The sequence below is a fragment of the Microcebus murinus genome, chromosome 5 (genome assembly GCF_040939455.1).
Source record: "Microcebus murinus isolate Inina chromosome 5, M.murinus_Inina_mat1.0, whole genome shotgun sequence".
Classification (NCBI taxonomy): Eukaryota; Metazoa; Chordata; class Mammalia; order Primates; family Cheirogaleidae; genus Microcebus; species Microcebus murinus.
Genome location: NC_134108.1, coordinates 106,656,871 through 106,662,633, shown reverse-complemented (window position 1 = coordinate 106,662,633; position 5,763 = coordinate 106,656,871). Strand labels below are relative to the sequence as shown.

At 37.7% G+C, this 5,763-nt stretch overlaps 1 pseudogene; it reads left to right on the top strand.

The window, feature by feature from the left end:
- The first annotated feature begins 3,044 nt into the window (after positions 1-3,044).
- Positions 3,045-4,759, top strand: LOC105861412 (large ribosomal subunit protein uL11 pseudogene; annotated as a pseudogene).
- Positions 4,760-5,763: the final 1,004 nt, after the last annotated feature.

Here is a 5,763-nt window from a genome sequence, read left to right as displayed (position 1 = left end):
ATGGTCTGCTCATACCAACAGAGGCCCCTTAGGCAGTGTCTCACAGGCCCCTTAGACTCTATTCATGTTTCTTCAGTCTTTTTTCTTTCTGTTTCTCAGGCTTAATAATTCCCATTGTCTTATCTTCAAATTTGCTGTTTCTTCGGCCTGTGCAAATCTGACTTTGAATCCTCTAGTGAACTTTTTATTTCAATTATAGTATTTTCAGTTCTTGAATTTCTTTTTGGTTTCTTTTTAGGTTTTCTATGTGTTAACTGATATTTCCATTTTTGTTGTTGTTGTTTTCTGAGACAAAGTCTTGCTTTGTTGTCCAGGCTAGTGTGAATGTCATGGCGTCAGCCTAGCTCACAGCAACCTCAAACTCCTGGGCTCAAGCAATCCTGCTGCCTCAGCCTCCCAAGTAGCTGGGACTACAGGCATTCGCCACCATGCCTGGCTAATTTTTTTCTATATATATTAGTTGGCCAATTAATTTCTTTCTATTTCTAGTAGAGATGGGGTCTCGTTCTTGCTCAGGCTGGTTTCAAATTCCTGACCTCGAGCAATCTGTCCACCTTGGCCTCCCAGAGTGCTAGGATTACAGGCATGAGCCACTGTGCCTGGCCTCCATTTTGTTAATACATTGTTTTCTTGACTTTTTCCACATCTTCTTTTAATTCTTTGAGCATTTTTAAGATAGTTGTTTTTTAAAATCTTTATCTAGTATAGCTTCCATCAGATCTTTTTTTGTTCAGGAACAGGTTTTGTTGATTTTTTTTCCTTTGAATGTACTATACTTTTCTGTTTCTTTGTATGCCTTGTGAATTTTTGTTGAAAATTAGACATTTGAATCTGATACAGTGGTAACTCTAGAAAGTGTATTCTCCCCTTCCTCAGGGTTTTTCTACTTGTTTTATTATCATTATTACAAGCTATTTCTGTGCCAAAGATCACCCTCAGGAATAAAGTCTTATCAGGGTTTTCTTCTGAGCCTTTCCCTGGGCATTTGTGGTCACTTTCTAATTTTCCTCACATATACAATTGTTTTTGAATGTCTTAGTCTTTAATGTCGGGGTCCCAAAATGGGAAAAATAAAAAAAAAAAATGAAGGGGAAAAGTGAAAAGAGCACCATCCCTTTAAATCCTCTGGAAGTCACTTCAGCCAGAATTGGAGAGGCTTGCAACAAAGGTTGGGGGAGGCACACAAGAATGGGTGGTGCAAGCAAATTTTCTGATCACACAGGACCCCTTTATTTGCACCTCTGTGATCAGAAGTACTAATCAATGATCAGAGCACAGATCCATCACAGTTGGAGGACAAAATCCTTTTTGCCTACCTTGGCTCCTGTAAGCTGTTTGCGAGCTGTACCAGGAACATGTGCACAGCTGCCTGCCATGTGGCTCAGTGCTGGGCAATGAGTAGCTGCTACTGTGCTAAGAGCTGAGATGGACCAAAATTAACTGAAATTTACCATTCTTGCCTTCCTCTGGATATTGCATGCTGTCAATAGACTCCAGAGTCTATAATAATGACATTGGACAGGTTCTACCAGTGTAATTTTTGTCTAGGTAGGAAGCCAAATTCTTGGTGCTTCCTATTTTGCCCTCTTCCCAGAATCTTCTCTTGCCAATTTTGACAGTTTTGCTAGTATTCTCCTTGCTTGTATGGAGGATTTTCAGAGGTCCTCACTCTGCCATTCCCAAAATTGTAATTTATGTATAACTTTTCACAAAATATATATTTCACCACTTTCAGTGGAATGTAGAAAACTTATAACCTTATAGGTCCCCATGATGTCCCACATTTATGTTGTAGTTGTTGCATCTGTTACATCTACATACATTGAAAACCCATCAGACAATGTTACATGTTTTGCTTTCAACCATCATGTATATTTGTAAGAACTTAAAAGGAGAAAAATTGTCTATTATATATTTATCTAGCTAATTATCACTTTTATTGCTTTTCCTTTATTCCTAACACTTCTAGTTTTCCTCTGTTATCATTGCTTTTCAGCCTGAATAAGTTTCTTGAACCTTTATTTTACAAAATATGTGCTGGTGATTAATTCTTAGTTTTCCTTCCTCTGAGAATGTCTTTAGTTTGCCTTCACGCCTGATGGATATTTTCACTGGATATAGAATTCCAGATTGACTGTTACTTTCTTTCAGGCCCATTTTTTTCCAATACTTTTTTGGCCTCCATGGCTTCTGATATAAAATCCAAAGTCATTGTAGTTGTTTTCCCGTATATGTGATGCATAGTTTTGTCCACCTAAATAATAAACAGAGAGGGAGACTCTGTAAGAAAATGATGTTTATTTGGGAATAGGCATTACAATGGGAATATGGGTACTGCAATAAACCATGTGCATATTCAGGCAGGTAAAGGAAAAGAATTTTTTTAAAAGATAGGTTCTTGCTCTGTTGCCCAGGCTGGAGTGCACTGGCATCATCATGGCTCACTGCAACCTTCAACTCCTGGGCTCAAGAGATCCTCCTGTGTCAGCCTCTCAAGGAGCTAGGACTACAGGTGTGCACCACCACTCCTGGCTAATTAAATTTTTTTTTTTTGTAGATATGGGATCTTTCTATCTTGTCCAGGCTGATCTTGAACTCCTGGGCTCAAGCAATCCTCCTGCCTTGGCATCCCAAAGTACTGGAATTACAGGTGCAAGCCACCACACCTGGCCGCCACAAAAATTTCTTAAGGAAAAATGAAGAGGATTATAAAATTGTTTTGAGATGATTATCCTCGGCTACAAGGATCAATAACAAGGTTGGTGTCAGTTAGAGGTTGGAGAGGTAGATGCAGGGTAGATGTCCTTGCAGATGTATTGTTATTGTTGTTAGGTTGTGATGGCCTTTGTGCAAGGTTGTGATTTTTGCAGTCTTTTGTGATAACTCCTGTTATCAGGCATTTATGCATGAGTACATTCCCTCATGGGATTTCCTTGTTCTATTTGTCAGAGTTTTTAACCCAAGTAACTCCATCTTGATTCTAACAACTTTCTCTGGCTGTTTTCAAGATATTTTCTTTGCATTTAGTTTTCAGCAGTTTAAATATGCGTTGGTGAGTGGATTTCTCTGGGCATTTACCATTTTGGAGTTTCTGTACTTCTTGGATCTGTAAATTTATGTCTTTTGCCATCTTTTGGACATTTGAAGTCATTGGTTCTTCAAATATTTTTTTCTGCATCAAATATTTTTTCTACTCCCTTTCCTTGTACAACTCTGATAATGTGAGCATTAGGCCTTTTGGAGGCCTAATGCTTTTTTTCTCTTTGTTTTCAGGTTGGATACTTTTCATAGATCTCTCTTTGAGTTTAGTAACTATCCCTCTGCCATCTCCATTCTGCTACTGAGACCATCTAGTGAATTTTTGTTTCTGATACTGAATTTTTTAATTCTAAAATTCCCATTTGTTTTGTTTTTATTATCTTCTATTTCTCTGCAGAGACTTACTATCTTTCTATTCATTTTAAGAGTCTTCACTCCTAAGTCTTAGATATGGCTGTTCTTTTAATTATGGTAAAAGCACATAACAGAAAATTTACCATCTTAACCATTTTTAAGTGTTGTTAAAAGAAAATTTTAAGTAAATTAAATTTAGCAGAGATTATTTCAGCAAAGAAACAATTCACGAATCAGGCAGCACCCTAAACCAGCAATATAGGCAGGCAGGATTTATAGAAAGAAAAAGGAAATGACATACAATAATAGCCTGACTGGTTACAGTTTGGTATTTGACTTATTTGGATATGTTTTGCCAGTTTCCAGCCTGTGACTGGCTGAAAGCTTGCCTGCTATGATTGTCTGATTAGATAAAACTCAGCTACTTTTTAAAAGAATACACTCTCAATTTAGGTTATAATTTGTTTACATGTTACATTAGGTTACAGCATGCTATGTACAGAGTCAGATTTAGGCCTAATTTAATTTAACAGTGTACAATTCAATGGTGTTAACTATATTCACATTGTTGCCATTGTTGCGCAAAAAAATGTGCATTTTAGGCTGCTTTTCATTCTATGCTGGAAGATATCAGAGGGGGAGAAATTGGGAAACTCACCCTTGATTTGGAAGGTCTTTGACTTCTGGTTTCTTTCCCCCATAATCCTGCTACCATTTACTCGGGTAGTTTTCCATGCATTCTGTCCAAGGCTCTAAATTTCATTAAGTGGGACAGCTTTTGGTTTTTGGCTAGGAGGAAGGCAAGGTGCAACTTTCTTCTATTATCCCAAGTCCAGGTTCATTTGACACCAGCTGCCTCCACCATACTGCCTAAGTTTGACCCCAACGAGATCAAAGTTGTGTACCTGAGGTGCACCGGTAGCAAAGTCGGTGCCACATCTGTCCTGGCCCCCAACATCGGCCCCCTGGGTCTGTCTCCAAATAAGGTTGGTGATGACATCGCCAAGGCAACCGGTGACTGGAAGGGTCTGAGGATTACAGTGAAACTATTCAGAACAGACAGGCCCAGATTGAAGTGGTACCTTCTGTCTCTGCCCTGATCTTCAAAGCCCTCAAGGAACCACTAAGAGACCAAAAGAAACAGAAAAACATTAAACACAACAGAAATACCACCTTTGATGAGATTGTCAACATTGCCAGACAAATGCAGCACCAATCTTTAGCCAGAGAACTCTCTGGAACAATTCAAGAGACCCTGAGGACTGCCCAGTCTGTGGGCTGCAATGGTGATGGCTGCCACCATGACATCATAGATGACATCATAGATGGCATCAACAGTGGTGCAGTGGAATGCCTACCTAGTTAAAAAGTAAAAAGGAAAATATTTCAATAAAGGACCATTTGACATCCCCCCCAAAAATACATTAAGTGGGACAAACAGGATGGAATGTGCTTTCTTCATTGTAATACAAAGTGGAAACTTCTGGTTTTTTATTATTCCTGGGTATTCTATATATATTTTTGAATTTGTCAGATATATGAATTATGTTCAATTGTGTATTGTGTTCGCATGTTTTCCTCTCAGTCTGTGGTTTGTCTATTCAGTTTCTTAGTGGTGTCTTTTGATGAGCTGCCTTTTATTTTGAAGTTCATTTCATCATCATTTTTCTTTTTGATTAACATTCTTTGGATCCAGTGTAAAAAAATCTCTGTCTACCCTGAGGCTGCAAATATATTTTTCTAGGTTTCTTTTTATATGCTTTATTGTTTTAGATTTTATGTTTAGATCTATGCTCTATCTTGACAATTTTGCATGTAGGATAATGTAAGAGTCAAGGTTCATATTTCTCCTATATTTATGTGGTTATTCCAGCACTATTCATTGGATACATTCATATTTCTTGAAAAATAAAATTTAACTTCAACTTGCCTATTTATTGAATGCATTCTGTCATTATTTAATACTTTACATCAAAATTAAAACAAATCACTACATTTCCTAAATATGTTAACATTCTCAGAATAATTCATTTCTTTTGTAATCACATACATTTAATTTAGTGTCCTTCATTTGTTAGGACATTTAATTTAATGTCCTTCAAATTATTACTTTGAGAATGCATCCATAAGCTTGACAAGATTACCAAAGGTTCTCAGGTGACAACACATATTAAGAAGCCTTGGTGAAGCCGAAAGACACTCAGCTTTAGAACCATAGAGAACTGGGTTAAATGCCAGTTTTCTGCTCCCTTCCTCTGTGACCTTGAGCACATCATGCAACCTTCATTCACCTTCCACACTCCCACAGTCTATTGAGTACCTACCACCAGCCACTATGTAAAATCTTGTGAATTTAGTGCAGACAGACAT